Source organism: Canis aureus, chromosome 21, assembly GCF_053574225.1.
Source record: "Canis aureus isolate CA01 chromosome 21, VMU_Caureus_v.1.0, whole genome shotgun sequence".
Classification (NCBI taxonomy): domain Eukaryota; kingdom Metazoa; phylum Chordata; class Mammalia; order Carnivora; family Canidae; genus Canis; species Canis aureus.
In genome coordinates this window covers 43,882,443-43,902,109 of record NC_135631.1, presented here as the reverse complement: position 1 = coordinate 43,902,109, position 19,667 = coordinate 43,882,443, and the positions used below count along the sequence as shown (strand labels likewise).

The window sequence follows — 19,667 nt, the reverse complement described above, 5'->3', positions numbered from 1 at the left end:
TTTTCCTACTAAATATTCAAAAGGACTAGCCACCTTTCGAGTTGCCATGTGTGGCTAGTGGCTGCTGGATTGGGTGGCACAGGTCTGGATGTTAACCAGCCTGTTTGTACTCCCTCCCCAGCCTTTCTGGCCCTTGAGCTTTCCAGATATCATGTAATCTGGCCAGAAAGACTATAAGAGGGGGTACGGAGCCAAGTAGTTTGTGTACTCTACTTACAAATGAGTAGGTGGTAGGTTGAAAGAATGTTCAAGTCTCAAAATAAATTTGCGTATCATTTTTTTACATTTCATTTTTTTTTTAATATTCGAAGAAATAGATTGTCACCCAAAGACACATTTCTTAAAAGATTCTTACACAATTGAGAAATCAGATTTTGTATTAAGGGGTTGAACCAATTAGTTTTTAACAGTGAATTTCAATTATGGATGGTAGCGTTGACTTTCTCTTATGAAAGATTGAACAACAACCACTTCCTTTTTGTTAGTTACACTACAGTTCTGTAAACTGTGTATTTTTTTTTTAAATCGACCTAATGGAATTAACCAGCCAGTTGCCCATGTAATATGTAGAAAAATGGATTAATGAAGGATGACAAAATACTTAGTCTGTGCAGGTATGTTTTATAATGAGGAAAACGAATCCCTCCTTTCCCTGGAAAACATTTTAAAGTATGAAAAAGTCTCCTGTGTTCAGGGGGGAGGGAGTGCTGGAGATCAGGAGACTTAAATTTTAGTTGTCATTCTGCTACTACTTAAATTGTGATTCTTTTTATTAAGATTTTATTTATTTATTCATGAAATACAGAGAGAGAAAGGCAGAGACATAGGCAGAGGGAGAAGCAGGCTCCCTGCAGGGAGCCGGATGTGGGACTCGATCCCAGGACCCCAGGACCACACCCTGAGCTGAAGGCAGATGCTCAACCGCTGAGCCACCCAGGCATCCCTTAAATTTTGATTCTTAAACAAGTAACTCCATCTGTCTACTCCTCATCCATTAAGTAAAGGGTTTGTATATCTCTGCATTCCTTCTACTCTTCCTAAATCACGTTGACTCTGCCTCTCAAATAAATTCCACAGCTGTTGCCTCCTCTCCACCTCACTGCGGAGTTCCTTACCTGAACCACCACAGCTTGTCGTCTTGCAATTTCTCAAGTCTTTTCTGTGCTCCATGTTGCTTTCGAAGGAACCTTTCCTTTTTAAGATTTTATTTATTTATTCATGGAAGACACAGAAAGAGAGAGAGGCAGAGACACAGGCAGAAGGAGAAGCAAGCTCCATGCAGGGAGCCCGATGTGGGACTTGATCCCGGGTCTCCAGGATCACGCCGTGGGGTGAAGGCAGTGCTAAACCGCTGAGCCACCCAGGCTGCCCTGAAGGAACCTTTCTAATAAAAACCTCATTGTCTCATGCCTGATGTCCATTGGCCTGGCCTGCCCTTTTATCGGCTCCCTGGTTTCGGCTCCTGGGCTTCCCCCAACACACACCCGCTGTTTTAGCTTTACTGGGCTGCTGCAGCTGCTAGGGTATGACACAGCTGTGGGGACTGTACCTACCAGCTCCAGCTGCTTTAACAAAACACCACGGACTGGATGGCTCAAACCAGAGAAGTTTATTTCTCAAGTTTATTTCTCAAGTCCAAATCAAGGTGCTCACCAGTTTGGTGTCCAGTGAGAATCTCTTCCTGGTTCAGAGAGCTGCTTTCTTGCTGCGTCCTCTCCCACACAGCCAGGAGACAGATGATCTCTTTTGTATCTCTTCTTAGAAGGGCACTAATCCTCTATGTAAAGCCTCCACCCTCATGACCTAATCTGCTGCCTAAGGCACCACCTGCAAATACCATCACATTGAGGATTCCAGTTACAACATCAAATTTGGGGGGGGTGGGCAGGAATCAGTATTCAGTCCTGAATAGGGAGCTCGTGGATAGGCATTCGAGGAGATTTGGGGAATAATTAGTTACTATTATAAATATGTTTAATATTATAAATTAATATTTTATCATTTATAACATATAACATATTATAACATAACATAATCATTATAAATTAATAATTTTTATAATACAGAATTGTAAAAATTTATAAAGAATAAACTCAAATATGTAATCCCCTATTTTATAATGATGTGCGTGTCATTTTTAAGCAGCTTTAATAAGACAGGTTTTCCTTATTTGGGGACAAAAGTCTTTCCATGGAATTCTGGGAGTTCTGTACTAGATTTAATCTTTGTAAGTCAAACACCTTTGACCAAGTCAAACACCTCACTGAATCCTTGAGGAAATCACAACCCAGAAGGTAGAGTAGCTTGCTAGCAACGCAAAGCTCACTAGGTTCATCAATGAACCAGGAATCCAGACATTTTCATATTCTCATTTCAGTTCGCTTTTATATCCATTTTTCTTTCTTTCTTTTTCTTTCTTTCTTTCTTTCTTTCTTTCTTTCTTTCTTTCTTTCTTTCTTTCTTTCTTTTCTTTCTTTCTCTTTCTTCTTTCTTTTCTTTATTTTTTCTTTCTTTTTCTTCGTTTTCTTTCTTTTGCTTTCTTCCTTTTGCTTCCTTCCTTCTTTCCTTCCTTCCTTCCTTCCTTCTTCCTTTCTTTCAAAGATTTTATTTATTCATGAGAGACACACAGAGAGAGGCAGAGACACAGGCAGAGGGAGAAGCAGGCTCCCTGCCTGGAGCCTGATGCGGTACTCGATCCCAGGTCCCTGTGGTCATGATCCGAGCTGAAGGCAGATGCTCAACCCCTGAGCCACCCAGGTGTCCCTAGCTTGGGTTTCTTATATAAAATCCTTGAGAACATTTTTGAGCTTCTAGAGAACTTTAGAAGGATCTGGAAAACTGTGTGATTGGATAGCACAATGTTGAATGTAGGGAAGACAGATCAGGAAAATGTTGTAACGTTCCGTATATTTGCAATCAGTCCCTAGGATTTTTAAAAAAATCAACATATATCATTTGAAAGGCAAAGAGTTTTAGCTGTGAATTCCTGCAGATGATTTCAAATCAGCTCATTTCCTAGTTCCTACCTTCTTATACCTTCTAAGCTTTTTGTTATTATACTTTTGTAAACACTGCATCCTTTCTTCCGAGGATGTACAGATGGATACAAACATACCACATGACAGACGCCGTACTGCAAAAAAAGCTTCAAATTGGATTAGACAGCTGGGAAGGGGAACTTGGACGGTTGGAAGAGGCTTAAGGTCCCGTCATGGATTGCCTGCCTCAGTTATGTAAATGAGTTGGGTGGTATCAGACAACCTTTTAAATATGAGTAATTAACTCTGGAAAATGAGGTCAGCAAACCCTTGAATGAGAAGAGCGATCATTTCGATCATTTCGGTGAAGCGGGGGTCATGGACTGCAAGCATCGTGTGGACCACAACAGAATCAATTCTGAGTCGCATCTGTGTGCGAGGTCACTTCAAATCAGCTCGATGGAAGAAAGGCAGTGTAGAATTAGTGCTTTGATTTCAAGATAGGTAATTGAAAATATGCTTTTGTTCCTGATACTAATCCCCATCCATGGTAGCTCCTTCTGCTGCCTGTGAAAAACGGGAAGAGGACGGGCGCTAACAAGAGAGGGCCAGACCACTAAGACAGGTGTTGAGTCGTGCATCACCCTGTGTGTGAGCTGTGATCTTTCCTGGGTATGTAATTGGAGGTGGAGGGGGACACTGTGCAGTCATTTTCATAGCAATACTAAGATTTCTGTGTTCTAGCTGAAGGAAAAAATAAATTTGGAAACCACTGAAGAACATTTTTTCCCACCACCACTGGGGAAATAGCTCTAAGAGGACAAAACCTTGCCCATGTCCATGGAGACTTCCTTGTGAGCTAAGCAGCGGAGCACTCTCCACATCAGAAGGATGGAGGAGAAATCAAAACAGTTAAATCTGAGATCTCCTGGGCATTCTCGAACTTACTTCCCCTTGTTTGGTGGCCGACCAGCCCCCTGTCTTGGCAGGGAAAACAAAATGAATCAAAACAAAAAAGGCTAGTGGAACAGATTCAAGGCACGTGAGCCAGCCAGGTGAGGTCTCGAAAGGGGAAGTTGCGATTCTCTTGTCTTCAGGTTTCTTTATGTTATGAGGGGAGAAAAAAATAGAGAATCCTCTCTGTCCTGTGAAGGGAAATAGGGCAGTGATGGAAGAAGCATTTATTGCTTTATAGAGCCAGTGGTGAGTTTGAATGGTGTGGTCAGTGTGAGGTTGAACTCAGATTCTGATGGGATGATCCTCGTGGGCTGAAGGGCTCACGCTACCCACTAGCACAAGGGTTTGCACAACAGGGTCCAGCTCCACAGTTTCCTTGCCATGTGACCTTAGGCGAGTTACTAACCTCTTTGCTCTCTGCATCCTCTTCTGTGTAGTGGCAGAAATAATAGGAAATGCATCATTGTGCAGTCGTGAGGATTAAATTAGTAGACGCACATGTGCCTAAGATGGTGGTAGAAGGATTTGATAAATGCCACCTCTGATTACGTCATCATGTCCTAATGTATAAATAGCAAAATTTGAGATTTCCCCATTTCCTAGTTGGTTTCATTTCTCCTACCTCATCTTATATAAAGTATTAAATATATCAGGGGTATCCCCTTTTATGATCCCTTGCTTACTAGATACTGCTTTATTTTTATTTTAAAATAATGGACAGAGATCCAGTGGGGAGGGTGCCGTTTGGTAGCAAGCCTCTTTTCGGGTGTGTGTGAGCCACTCACAGGCACAGCTGTCCAGTGGGTCATGCCTCCGGGTCAGCTTTCTCATCTCAGCAGGACTGTGATCCGGTCATGCCTGTCACCTTCCACACTGATCACGGATGACAGAGCCCAGTACCAGTAAGCTCTCTTCCCTGCTCAGGCCAGGTTCTGTCCCTCCCTCACCTCTGCTTATCCTGGCCCTTTCATCAGGGAGGACCTCCCGTAGTCTTTCCCAGCCATGGGCAAATGTCTCATGGGTTTACCATTTCCTCTATGGATATTTTACGACTCAAAAAAGGTTGGCTTTGTACAGTCATCGGCTTTAGAAATGCCAACGAGGATGGACACTATATTTGAGGATATGGTTGTGAATAAAAGGAGTCAAGGCACACCTTTTTTTTAAATTATTATTTTTTGTTTTAAAGATTTATTTCTTTCTTTTAGAAGAGAGAAAAAGTGTGAGCAGCGACAGAGGGAGAGAGAAACAGACTCCCCACCGAGTGGTGAGCCTGATGCAGGGCATGATCCCAGGACCCTGAGATCATGACCTGAGCTGAGATCAAGAGTCAGTCACTTAACTGAGTGAGCCACCCAGGCACCCCATTCACAACCATATGTAGAGATACAGATACATTTATGGGCACACATACATATAAAATAGAAGATATGCAATGAACTTGGAAAGAATAAAGCTAATAGAGAGCCTTGGATAAAGGAGCTACAGGTTAACAAAATTGTTTCCAGTTTTTCCTATTTTAATTATTTCATTGCACTTTTTTTTTTACTAATTAAACTTTTTCTATTTTCTTTTTTGATTATTAAATAACGAAGAAAGGAAAGACACAGTGGAGAGGATTTGTATGGTAAATAGTAGTAGGACAATAAGAGTGAGAGAAGTGACAAAATTTTAAGATGAAGAATTTATAAAATGGGCAGGTGAGGCAGAAAGTGATCATTAAAAGTTAACATTGTGAAGCATTTGCCAGTAAATAAGAGAATGCTTGGCGTGTGTCACCATATTTTTCCCTGGGGACCCTCTGGGGTAGATGGCAAATGGAGAAGATGTAACTTGAAGAAGACAAAAAGATGAAAGGTCACAAACCAGTGAGGGGACAGGGATAGAGTTTGAGCCCAGGACGGGCTGGCCCCAGAGTCTTCACCACAGGACCCCTTTGTAAAGAGACAGAGTAAATGAGCTGAAGAGGATGTATGACAGAATAATTGAGGAAGAGGAAGGATCTAGAGAAAAAGAAACCTAGTGGCAGATGCCTTGGTGGAGGTGCTGGGATGACTGCAGGAGCACCACAGGGAGGACAGGAGGTGAGGAGGGACGGGGGGCGCCGGCAGGGGAAGCAGGGCATGGAGCCAAGAACTAATTATTCGCACTAATCAGTATGTGGGGAGGCAAAGACACTTCCATTGGAATTTAATGAATATTTTTCTCCACTTGTATATGAGCTCACAGACAGAAGCAATACGCAGGAAATCAGCTACATTCAGACATTCACTGCCTGGTCTAAATAACCGTTAATAGGTGCCTGCTCTGTGCAAAGCTCGGTGTTTGGTGTTAGAGTTCACAAAAATGGCTTATGATTCCAGTAGGGAAGAAGAGAAAACGACCTTTCTCAAAAGCTACGGTTAAGGTAGTAAAAGTAAGAGAAATGCTAGACGATAAGGTCTAAGTGCAGAGAGGCAGTCCTCTGATGCCTGTGCCCCTTTAGTGCAGTCGTTGTGGGGGCAAGTGGGCTTGATCTTGGCTTTGATGGAAGAGGGAGAGTTCAACAAATGGCTAGAAGTGAGGGGTACATTCCAAGAGTGGTGTCTGGAAACAGAGTCAACAGAGGTGCAAACCTGGACGGGCCTGGTGCAGTGGGGGCTGGGATCGTAGGCCTGTTTAGCCAGAAGGGCCTGTGGGTATTTAGGACTAATGGAGTCACAGGGAGGGGCTGGACTGTCCAGGATGTTGACTTTCAGACTAAGGGTTTTACTCTACAGGTAGTGGAAGTCTCTTAGCATTGGGTAATACATTAGTGTTTTGGAAGATGAACATGTCTATGTCTATGGAAACCAGCCAAAATATCCTAAGAGAATTTCCAGTAGCAACATGTAAAGGTGGCCCCATACACCTCTGGTTGAGCTGAACATAACAGTGTTGCCATTAAAAAAAATAATCTGGGGGCACCTGGGTTGCTCAGTAGGTTAAGCATCTGCCTTTAGCTCAGGTCATGATCCCAGGGTCCTGGGATCAAGCCCTGTGTTGGGCTCCCTGCTCAGTGGGGGAGTCTGCTTCTCCCTGTCCCTGCCACTCCCCCTGTTTGTACTCTCTCTGTCAAATAAATAAAATCTTTACAAAATAAAATAAGGAAAAAATAATGTGGGGTGGCACATCCATGAAGATGTTTCCACTTCTGTTTCCTTTCTGAAAAATTTTTCAGAGACCCTTGGCATCTGATGATAACAATAATGGCGTAGCATTGCAGTGGAATGTTTTGTGTTCATTGAAATTATAACTCTGAATACTGTTAGCAATATGAAAGATATTCGTGACATAATGTCAACTTCAAAAATCGAAAGTTTCAGGATTGCAACTTGGTTGAAATTACACAGTTCAGACAAGAACTCTAAGGAAACCCTGATATATTGGAGATGGGGAATTGTGGAGGAATTTTATTGTTTCCTATACTGTTTAAGAAAAGACAGACGAGTGATGAAAAGGATGAGTTGTGGCAATTAAAAGAGTTTCATTGATCTTTAGGGACTTTGGGGCTCTTGAGCTTCCTATTGCATGAATAGTAGTTATTTAGGGGTTTCTGAATTTTTGGGTTAGGATTCCATAGCTTTCAACAGATTCATAAACTCCTTCATTACTCATCCAACGCTTGGACTACTAAAATAAATCTAAAGGAATCTGAATGTGAATGCGCCCACCAACATTATTGTAACAGCAGTAATTGGAGTATTTAAGAATTTTTCTAAGAGGTAGTAGGTTTTACAGTTCAGAAAAGATTTGAAAATAATGTGATTAAAAATATCTCTTTGAGCTAGAGTCATTTGGGTAAATTTTTTTAGAGCAGAATTATCAAACCTTTTTCTTTTTTTTTCTTTTTTTTAAGATTTAGTTTATTTATTCATGAGATTTAGTTTATTTATTCACACACAGAGAGAGGCAGAGACACAGGCAGAGGGAAAAGCAGGCTCCCCCGCAGGGAGCCTGATGCAGGACTCAATCCTAGGACCCCGGGAGCACGGCCTGAGCCAAAGGCAGCTGCTCAACCGCTGAGCCACCCAGGTGCCCCTCTATCTTATTTTTATGAATATATTACTTCTGCATTATTCAAATGAGGTTTTAGATGTCAGAAGGAACGCCATTTTGAAAAATGACCTCACATATGGTATATTCTTATATAAAAATATATTCAGGTCGTCTGTGTGTGTCTAAATATGTAATTAAGAAGACGTAGGAAAAATTGCTTTGACACTCTAAAGCCCTTCAGCAATGTGTGGCTATTTGCGAGGGAGGAAGTCATTGCTTATAGCTACTGAAACATCCAGAAAATGGTGATGAGTCTTGTTTTACAACTGGTCATATAAATGGAAATCATTTACACTGGGAACCCTGACTATATTTCTGTTAAATAATTTGAGTATTACTGGAGCTGGGAAGTCCCAGGAAGTGGTTAGGGTCCATCATGTGAAATTACTGATATTTGGCCTAATGACACAGAGAGGCCATTTTATATAGTTTGAACCTAGTATGTTTCCTATTCCTTACAACCCTCTTTTTTTCCCCTTCTCATTTCTATCCCCGTTGATATATTCTTCTAAATTTCAGTTCCGTTGCTATTCTTTGAATTGTCCGATAAATTTCTACGTATGTAAACGCAATTCTAAGAAGACTTTAAATGCAACGCAATTAGACATATGTTTGAAATGAAATGCATATCTTGACACGCATATGAGTAGCCATAGAAGAACTCTGTATGAGAAATTCTGGCTATTTTGGTACTCCTGTTAAAGTATGAGAGTTTGGACCACTTTCGTTGGCAAAAACTCTTTTCTTACAGAATCATTCTTAATTGTAACAATACCAGAGTTCCTTTTCAAAAACAGTGGCTTATAAAATCTGTCTATACATAAAACAAGGTGGGGCAGGAGAGGGGGCGGGGGAGATGGGGACTCAGAGAAAGAGAGAGAATGAGCTGAGAATTAGTGCATGTTTTGTTGGTTTTGATGGTGCACGGATTCAAAAAGAGAACCATCTCTGCTGTTCTCTTGAAATATTGAAAACTATACCAATTCGCTTCAAAAACATTTTCTCTCGATCTCCTTCCTTAATTCAGCATCACGAAGCCTTTCTAGAAGCTTGGCATTTTGCCTATCAGTAAATTATCAAAAAGCAATAGGATGCCAGTCTGCTGTGCCATCAAATTATCTGTTGGGTTCCTGGGTCTCTGTACTGTATTTACAGAAACAGATGGCTCCTGTGACACTTTCACCAAATGACATGGCACTAAACTTGTCTCCGCTATTGCAGATCCACATCTCTGAGAAACATGCCCAGGGATGCCTGTGACCATGTGGGTATAGCACGGCATTTCAGGGTGGAGGAGAGAATCACTCAGTTAATTCATTTTTTCCCACTCAGTTTATAGACTACCTCAGTAAAATTCTTTATCTCACATTCAACTGGTTAATTGACATCCTTTTTTAATTCCAGTAAAGGAGTTTTCAGAGGAAAACATCCATCCTTTCTGCTCTGGAAGAGAACTTTCAGAATATTGCAGAAAACTGGCAATGAATGTGAACTTGGTCAAATATAAAAACCTGCTAAATAATGTCAAAAATAAAGATCATGAAGGTAAACTATACTTCAGGGTAGAAGTCTTGTATTCTGGAAGAATGCCTGAAAGAGTCATACATTTTCTCATTCATAGATAATATCTGATTAAATGTTGTTTAATATAAACACTTGCATGCATCAACTATGTACCAGGCATTGTTCTAAGTAACTTAAAAGTAGTAGCTCATCGGGGTGCCAGGGTGGCTCAGTGGTTGAGCATCTGCCTTTGGCTCAGGTGTGATCCTGGGGTCCTGGGATCGAGTCCCGCATTGGGCTCCCCATGGGGAGCCTGCTTTTCCCTCTGCCTGTGTCTCTCTGCCTCTCTCTCTCTCTCTCTCTGCCTGTCTCTCATGAGTAAATAAATAAAATCTTTAAAAATCTCTTAAAAATCTTTATGAAGAAGGTGCTATGTTATCTTCATGTTACAGATGAGGAATCTGAAGCACAGGGGTTGACTATGCGTCATGCATATTCATAATGTGTATACACATGCACGATGATATGTAGAAGTATAAAATTTGGATAGAAAGACTGAACATTTCTGATTACATCTGTCCTAATCAAAATTTCGATACATAATTTAGGTTTAAATGAAGACGTGTGTCTGTAAAAAAGCACATCTAAACATTCGTAGGTACTTAAAATGGGTGTCAAGGTGTAGCATGTAGAAAATCAGGTCCATGCCAGCAATAGATACATCTGGACAACATGGGAGATTGAATTAGAGGAACAGAAAGCAAAACGTGCCACTCTGACGCCATGAGTTGCCTCACCTGGTCCCCCAAATGCAACTGTGTCTTTGAGAATCATGAGTCAGGCAGGACGCTAGGAGTTAATAACCTGGTGAGTTTAAAAACGAGATGTCCAAAATTTGATTTTTGAAGACAGAGCCGGTCTTGCAGAAGGAGTAATAGCTGTCGACTTCAACTTTTCCCAACAAAAACATATCACCAGGTGAAAGAACGACCTCGAAAGGCCCCCTTCTGCATGGCAGTCTGGGGGATGCTGTTTTCAAGTGGGACAAGATCCATTCTTGCCATAGAACGACAGGTTTGCTGATGGGCTTGGAGGAGCCTGCTAGGCCCGGTGCCTCCGTTTACCGCAAAATGTTTTGAGTAGCCCACTGAGGAACCAGTGTTGAAAAGTAAGAGGTCACAGTGGGAGTCGGAGCGAGGAGTGGGAAGGCAGAAGCATTTAGCATCTAATGGGGCTGCGGCTGTAGGGAAGCAGTGTGCTGAAATAATTCTGATTAGGCTCGGTCAGTCGAGCTGCATAATCAGACTCGGCGCTCTTCCATTCAGCCCTCGCTGCGAGGAACACAATCACGGTTTAAAGCACCATTTTAAGTGGTCCTCACACTGTTCTTTAAAATACAACCTTCTTTCAGGTTGCTGCATGAACCTTCTTTTTTTTTTTTTACACCTGTGGGAATAGCGAACTGGGGAAAGAAAAGGTTATGTTAACATATTAATAGGAAAACATAGGCACGTTTTACTTTCCAATGGGGAAGCTTACATTTTTAAAATTCACTCCAGAGACATGGCTGGAAAATACCAAAAGGTGTAACAAGTATAAATCACACCCTGCAGCCTGCTTTCTGCTGCCGGCAGCAGGTGCGGTGGAGGTGGCTCGAGCAGCCGATTAGCTGGGACCGCTAATGACACACACTGAGCCGCAGATAGGTAGTTGGGAGCACGTCACTCTAAAGGCTTCCCTCCCCTGCATGTTTTAGGTTTTAAAAGAGGAAAAAATAAATAAATCAGAAAATTATTTTATGCTTTGCAAGTTTCAATTATGTTAAGCAGAAACAGATGTGCAGAGGTAGGACCCAGGCAGGATTCTCTGGTGTCTCTACTTGGTTGGGTTTTAAAGGTCATGTGGCTGTGGTCATTGTTGATCTCCTGACAATATGCTTTGAAGGAGATTGTGTTACATGTTGGTTGTGCTTTTGTGAGGAAAAGCGTTACTCCGACCAGGTCTCAAGAAGTGCTGAAAAGAGCTCCAAAGAAATATGTTCCCCCCATTGTTTGTGCCGGTCATTGTAATAAGCAGGGAACGGATTTTTAGGTTTGGTCTTAGGAAGTGAGTAACTTTAATTGAAAATTTTCTAAATGGGCACTTTCTGAGCTTGTATCACAGCCAGTGAAGGACTTAGAAGCCTACTCCTCTGGAAGTTTTCCCGGAGAGCCTTAATGCTTGAAAAATAATCATTAGAAATTCAAGCAAAAACAGATTGGCTTAAAGATTCGTGGCAACCCCCACCACGAGGTCCTACCAGACGTCCTACATTTTAGAACACCTTCCACGACTTTCTTTGGGTCTTCTGAACATGCTATGTGACTCTGATGTATTTACCCCTGTCATGAAAACACCTGCTTATTATTGGTTATTCTCATGTATCCGTAGTATCTGGTTTATAAAAATCATCACAGACAACGTTTACAAGTTTTTAAAGTTTGAAGAAGTAAAATACTATTTTGCCAAAGAGTTGTGAGCCACTAAACAGATTTTTCTTGCTGCTGAGTGGATCCGAGGCAATGTTTAACCTCCATTGTATTGCCACAAAGCCAGGCTGATCGCCCTGGGAGGCCCTGAGGTCTGAGCCGCTTCGGATTGGCTGTGCAGAGGACTCTAACTTTTTACTGCACATGGTCCAGCCGCACCAATGTTCAATCTGCAGAAACGTGCCAGGAAACGTAAGGTTTTCCTTTTGCTACTGGGAGGAACCGGGAAGCAGGAAGAGAGCTCGGTTTGTGAGGTAGCGTCTGTGTCTGCTTCTGGGCAAGGGGACGTGATGTGGGCTTACTGGGACCGGTTGATTTCTGTTCTGCCTCTCGGGTATCATTTTAACGATTTGTTGAAAAACAGAAGCCAGGATTAGAATTGTAGTCCAGCCATAAAGGAGCTCTACGTTCCCTGTTCATTGATTTGGTTTTATGTAGTGGCCTCATCTGGTTAGTGGAGTTCGTATCCGAAGTCAGGACCTTTCACGTGGCTTGCTGTGAAACACTTAGAAGAGGGACTTGGGTGGCCCGATGCCCATCAGATTTAGTTCAAGTATTTTTAGGCCAAATGTGGACACATTTACTAGAAGAAATGCTAGTAGGTTTATGTTTGCTGGAAGGGTACAGCAGGCAGGAGGGTGTGTTGCCTTGTAATCTCGATATGATTCATCATCCCTTGTATAGATACCTGTTCCATTTTCATATTACCTGACAACAGCTTTCCAGACAGGGCTTCTTCACCCTTATCTGCTGCATTCCTGTTGTTGTTTTTTTTTTTTTTTTTATATTGTAATGCAATACTGCCTATGCACGAAGTGTGGCGTAAGCTTCACCAATTTGCCTTTTGGATTAAAAAGAAGATTCTGTTGTCATTCTTCCTGTGCTAGCTTGAGAATTTTCCCCAAGTTTTCTGTGTTAATTCTGTATTCCAGAGAGTTGAGTGGTCAAGAGGATGAGAAAGGGTGGATTAAGGGCACCTTTTTTTTTTTAAACGCCAAAATGCCATAATTGGATTTGTTAGCTTTAGCTCATGAAATATCTTCAAAGACCACCTGTGAGATTATATTTAGCGTCAGCCCGTTTTTTTGAACCTCATGAAATTAAACACAGTGTGATTATACTCACGCAACAGAACTTGCATCCTTGAAAATACCCCTCTAAATCCCCGGTATCTGACTTTTATTGCAGCTGGACCCAGAGCAAATGTGCTGAAAGACATTCCTCTGTTTTCCTAGGCCAGCTTTCTCTTTTCTGTTCATATTTTCCATCGACGGTTGTAAAAGAGCATGAAAGTCACCATAAAAATAATTTGTGTGTTTTTATACAGTGCTTTTCAGTTTTGCATGATCTAGTTTGATCCTCTTAACCATCTTCTGTAGAAAGGACAAATCTTATTATCTGTTTTAAGGATGAGAAAAGTGAGATTCAGCAGCGTGCCCCAGGCTATGGAGCTAGGACTGTGCAGAGCTGGGGTCTGACACTGGCATTCGGACCACTGCTCTTTCCAAAACCCTGTGTCGGCTCCGTGTGCTTGGTGTTTGCTTTAATGATCAGACTGTTTGAACTAAGCCTTTAATAGGAAGGCTCTGGCAACAGCTGGTGTTAGGTAGATTAAAATCAAAGTCCTAGGTTGGAAAGTGGAGTAATCAAGAGAGGGTGAGAAAAGAGAGAAAAGATCCCAAATAATGGAATGATCTTAAAAGAATTGTGGGTTTGGGAACATGATTCATGGGGCTCATGCTTCCTTCCTTTTTCTCCGTCAAAACAAGCCTCCATCCCTTTTTTGCTTCTTTCCCTTGTCCCTGGTTCCTTTTGAGAAATTTGCTATGCTTCGTCACCACAGGCCACTGGTCATTACCATAGGACTGTAGGGCACCTTTCCCAAACTTGGTATTTACATCTCATTTCCAGAAAATGAACTATCAAATCTGTAAATCTTCCCTTTATTTCATAAGTGGCCTCGTTCTCATGCTTACCTGAGTTAGAGGGAGAATAACATGGATTTCTGCTGCTAACAAGTCACGTTCACTGGCCATGACTGCCTTCTTTCTGTTCTGGATTTTCTTACTCTATAAATAACTGTGCTCTTGTAGTTTAATTATGCTACTTTGTCAACCTACTTCTCTCTGACGTTTCTGACTCTACTCTGGTCTTCATGGTTTCTTTCATTTTTCTCGGGAACTCTCATTAGGGAGACTGTAATGTATAACAATAGTTTGGCCCTGAAATTCAAAGGAAAACTGAAATGCAAAAAAAAAAAAAAAAAAAAAAAAAAAGAAAACTGAAATGCTTTTCAAACCTTGGACCCAACTGGAATCCTTGCTACCATACCTTTGGTGTAAATAAAGTTGTAAGGGTATATTCTTCTCTGCTTCCTCCTTTAGCCCTCAGAGTGTCCTGCTTGCTTGCTGGAAACTCTTTGTTAGCTACAGGTGTCTTTGGTACCCCACATACCACTCAAGCCAGATCTGTTCATCCTGTTGGATAGGAGACCTTTGAGCACTCAAAAAGTAGAAGTTATTAGATGTATTATCTTTTTGTGTTAATTTTGCAAGTTTCATCCAACACATCACGTATGTTTGTGTAGCTTTTTGCACCTGTATGTGCTTACCTGTTTTTAAATGGACATTTATTAGTTGTGTGTGGGGGTTACTATTAAAAATTATAAAAAGCATTTATTATGGCTCATAATTCACATTGCCCAGACATCTCTGGGTGATAATAAATAAAAGACTCTAATGATGATCTAAAGATATGAGTAGCACACACAGCTATCAAATCGCATGGAAATTTCTCCCCCTCAAGGTTAATGCTGTTACCAGTCTTATGTATACTTCCAGAAATACTTTCCATGCATGTGCTAGCCAAAATTGATCTTTGAATATAACGTCTCAAGTTAATATTATTATGTGATCACTATGGAATTCATTCATTTAATAGATATTTAGTGATGTCCTCCGTGTGTTAGGCATTGTTCTAGGCACAGTGTGTCTAGCATGAACAAAGCAGACAAGACTTCTGTCCTCATGAAGCCTAGGTTCTAGTGCATGAGACAACACATAAAGTAAATTAATAAAATATGTAATATGTTGAATGATGATTAGTGCTACAGGGGAAAATAAAACTGGGAAAGGAGATGGGAGTTGGTGTATGTTGCCATTTAGACAGGGCAGCCACCAGCCACAGAAGGTGGCCCCAGCTATCAAGAATATGACATGTGAATAAAGCCCTGAAGGAGATGAGACAGTGAGCAGTGCAAGTATTCAGAGGAATTGGAGCCCCATGGTAGGACCTCAAGCTCAGAAAAAAAATTTTTTTGAATGTCAAGATGTATTTTTTTCCTGTCGCCCAAAATGAAGAAGAGAGAGATAATTTATTTAAAGTAATAATCCATGAATAAAAGTCACGTATCACTTCATTTATAGAATAAACGAATTTATTCTTATTTGTTCTGCAAACAGTGGGAGCCAGATAAAGAAGTGAGAGTACTCCCATGCACCTAGAGAAGATGCCGTGGTCCCAGAATGCCATAATCCAAGATCTGTCTGGTTGCACATGCCTCCTTTACCTCTGGTCCTGAGGTTGCCAGAAACTTTCCTAGGGTGGATGAAAAACCTAATATAATTTCCTCCTTTTCCCACGAGGGCCATTTCCAGAACATCCTCTTTGAGTCGTGGTGGGTACCACCACCTTTCTAGAGACATGGACTTGGGCTTGAATGTAGCCACCTCCTTTCTGTTTGGTGAAGTCAAGTCTGTTTTTATTTGTTGTCAATCAGCACTCACGGGTTAGGCTTGCCTAGTATGTGGTATATGATTACAGTAGCCCAGTTAAAGGTAAAAAATAAAATACTAAACTTTATATACACACAGGAGTTAAAAAAAAACAATGAGCATTGCTTTGGTGCATGTGGACTTATGAAAACAGGATAATAATTTACTTCAAAGATGTTGTGTGCAGCCCTAGAGGCACTTCATTAACTCAAAATGCAAGCAGGTTTGTAGAGGTTACTGAAAACCAAAGATGTTGGCCTCATCCCAGACTTCTGTACCTAACCCAACCCATCCTCCCCCCAGCCCCATTCAGAGGGAGGCTTTCACTCCACAGTCATCTGGACTGTAATGTAATGCCTTGAAGAGTGGCAGGTGTCTTTACTGAGAACTTCAATAGAACCCATCAAGTCATTGTACTTTGGGAGAGTAGTGTTAAAACAAAGACACCAGATCCAAAATGGAGTCACTTATGCTATGTCTCTTTTTGCCATACCAGGGCTTCATGACAGTTTTGACTCTCAGAAATGGAATCTTAAGCCAGTCAATCAGGAATCACCTGATCAGCACAAGTGAGGAAATCTGCCTGTTAGACCCCTGCCATCTCCTAAAGGAAAGGGACCTTGCAATAACCAAACTGCAGTCGGCCTAGTATAACTTCTTTGTTTCAACCTTTCATTTTATATGGCTCCTTGGAGCTCCATTCGGTCTGCTAGATTGGATGCTGCCTGATTCAAATCGATTTTTCTTCAAATAAATTCTTTAAAAACTTTTAAATATGCCTCAGTTTATCTTGCAACAGTAGTGTACTTACTGATCTAACCTCAACCAAATGCGGTGTGCTTGACCTTTTCTGAAGATGGTCTGATGGGAGGGAATGTATTAGTATTGACAGGAGAAGGATAGAAGGGAAGACTTATAAGTAAAAAGATACTTTCTTAGAGTGGGAAGTAGCTCAGATAGAGGACTACAGCTAGATGAAGAAGAAGGACGTGATTAATAATTGAGAGCGGCGAAACTCTACCCAGGTACCACCTTTGGATCAAGCCACTAATGTCTGCTCTGAACCAGTGCAGTAGCCTCTTATGTGGCCTTCCTGTCTCAACTTTGCTCCTCTTCAGCCTGTTCTCAAACAGCCAGATCCAGCCTTTGAAATGGGACTCATATCATGTTACTCCTCTGCTCAGAATCTGTCAGGGTGGAAGTCCAAGGCCTTGACCCCATGCACCAGCCCTAGGTCATCTGGTCCCCCATTCCAACTCTGCCATTCCTCCTCTGAAGCTCTTTTCCTCCTGCTTACTCCCTTCAGCCACCCTGATGCCTCCTTGCTGTTCTCAAGCATGAAATTTTCTACCCCAGGGCCTTTGCATTTGCCTAGAACCCTCACTTTGCCCGTAGAGCCCTTCCCCAATGGCTCCCACATTCACATCCTGAAATCACACCATCTCAAGGAGGTTTTTCTCTGACCATCATATTTAAAATTGCAGCCCTCCCCATTTCTGTAGTTCCATACTCTTACCACACTTCATCTTTTCATTCTAACATATTATATTTATTTCCTTATTTATTTTGCTTACTATTTGTCTTCATCCCTAGGATATAAGCTACATGGGAGCCAGGATTTCTGCCTTTTTAAATTCACTGCTACCCCTGCCACCTAGGACAGTGCCTGGTATCTACATACTAGTGCCTAGGCCAGTGCCTGGTAATCAGTGACTATTTGTCGAATAAATGAATGAATTGGGGAAGTTAAACTGGGGAGAGAGAACTTGCTTCCTTTAAACATAAGGAATGGCTGGGGATCGATCACCCAATAATAAAAACAAACAAAGTGAAGAAAGTTTGTTGTCTACACAGCCCGTGCCTCCTGACAGGCATGTTTCCTGGGTATGCCAGAGAGTTGATTGAGAAAGAAAGGCCTTGGATGCCTCCAATGTCATGCTTTAATGCAAATGGTGCTGGGAATAGCAATGAGAATAATGAAAACAAAAAGGAGGTGGAAATTGAAAATGGTTGTTTTGCTTACAAAGTAATGATTTTCAAAGCAAAGGAACTGAATAGGAAATAAATTAACAAAAACTCTGTGTCTCTGAAAATGCAAACTTCATTTCCATTTTGATCTGTGCGATTTTTCAAGCTCAGTGATCCAAGGTCAGAGGGCACTTGTATTAGCATAGACCTTGCTTTGTTAATTCACCTCCGACTCAACCTCTCAATTCCTTTTTATGATGGTGGCGTTCCGATGACAATAAAGCCAAGCTCTCATAACACCAGAAACATTTATACAGCACTTAGACAATTCCTAAATGAATTGTCCCCCCCGAGACCTTAAGAGATAGGTCAGGATTATTAACCCCATTTTGTACACAGACAGGAAGTAATTTGCCTAATGTCACCTGGTAAGCTATTGAATTCATAACTTGATTGCTTTATTTAGAAATAATGGTTCATTTAATACAGGTCATGTTGCATTAAAGATGACCTCTTTTTAAATGGACATCTTCGTATTTGAACTTCCCTTTAGTTAGTGACCTGGAACTAATAATATTCCAGATTTCCATAAGACCACTGTCTCCAATTCTCAAGTTGGGAGACTGATCTGGACAACTGAAAGATCTGAGACTCCCAAACCCATTTTGGGATTGACCAGGACTGGACCACTCTGCTCAGATACCACTATGGAGAAATCTATCATGGAAGGCTTATCATTTAAATCCTATTTGACTTATTTGCTTTTTTCCCTTCCCTTCCCTTCCCTTCCCTTCCCTTCCCTTCCCTTCCCTTCCCTTCCCTTCCCTTCCCTTCCCTTCCCTTCCCTTCCCTTCCCTTCCCTTCCCTTCCCTTCCCTTCCCTTCCCTTCCCTTCCCTTCTTTTTTTATGTTCATAAAATTCCTTTTGGTTCAAAAGACCAGTACAAGCGAAATTGAAAATCAGTGCTTGCATAGATAACTAAGAAATGGTGAAGACAGAACGTTCTTAGGATGCCCTGGGTGCCAGTCAATAAATATTATGGGAACCACAGGATGAACATCACCAAAGCTAGATCAGAGTTGTATTCAGAACCCATTTTATTTTGATTCAGTTGTGGTTCATTCCTTTTGCCTTCCAGAACACTATTATGAAAAGGCGTCCAATTGAGTTCAATGAGCATGGCAGCTATTCAAGAAGCTGCGAGGAGAAATAAAAGTGTGGGGGCTCCTTGTGCGTTCATGTCTGTATCAAGAAGAGACTGAAAAACTGGAGTATCTAAAGAGAATTTTGAAAGAATAACTTACCAACTTTGAAAGATAATAGTAAAAAAAAAATAGAAGGAATGCCTAGTCTTTATCCAAATGTTTGAAAGTTTTTCAGACTTCTCATATCATCTTTGTAGTAAGATTTATTTAGTGCCAACAATAAAAATGCAAATTATTACTTCTAATTTTTTTAAAAAAGATTTTCCCCTCCTTTTTATGGTAAATGTATTCATTCTTTTTTTACTGTTGCTAAATCTGACTTACTGCATTTTTATCCCTTTCTCTACAATCCGACATATTATTTGTGGCACCTGTGAGGAAGATGAACTATAGTTTTGATAATAAGGGAAGTTTCATTGGGCATTTATAACACTGCTTTAAATATCAGAAGAATTTGGCAGATGAAATTTATGAACGCTTTTGTACCTAAATCTCTTCAGGCCAAAGTGTATATCGATAGAGCAATAACTATTCGGTTTTGAACCAAGTTAGATTAAACATTAGAATGAAGATCTTTGTAAGGCTAAATCTCAAAAAGCAAAGGTGGTAGAGACCTCTGCAAATCAGCCTGGATTCCCAGGACCTATAAAACCCAAGGGGCTTTGGTAGTTTGTAATA

General features: G+C 41.2%; 1 protein-coding gene across 20 annotated transcripts in view; it reads left to right on the top strand.

The window, feature by feature from the left end:
- Positions 1-19,667, top strand: part of NRCAM (neuronal cell adhesion molecule) — a 275,969-nt gene that overhangs the window by 108,147 nt on the left and 148,155 nt on the right. The window contains exon 1 of one of the 20 annotated variants that reach the window (XM_077864058.1): positions 12,278-12,297. The exons of the other annotated variants lie outside the window; for them this stretch is intronic. The gene's annotated coding sequence lies outside the window, so the exon portion shown is untranslated. Of the gene's footprint in view, positions 1-12,277; positions 12,298-19,667 lie in introns of those variants that run through there. 20 annotated transcript variants of the gene reach the window in all.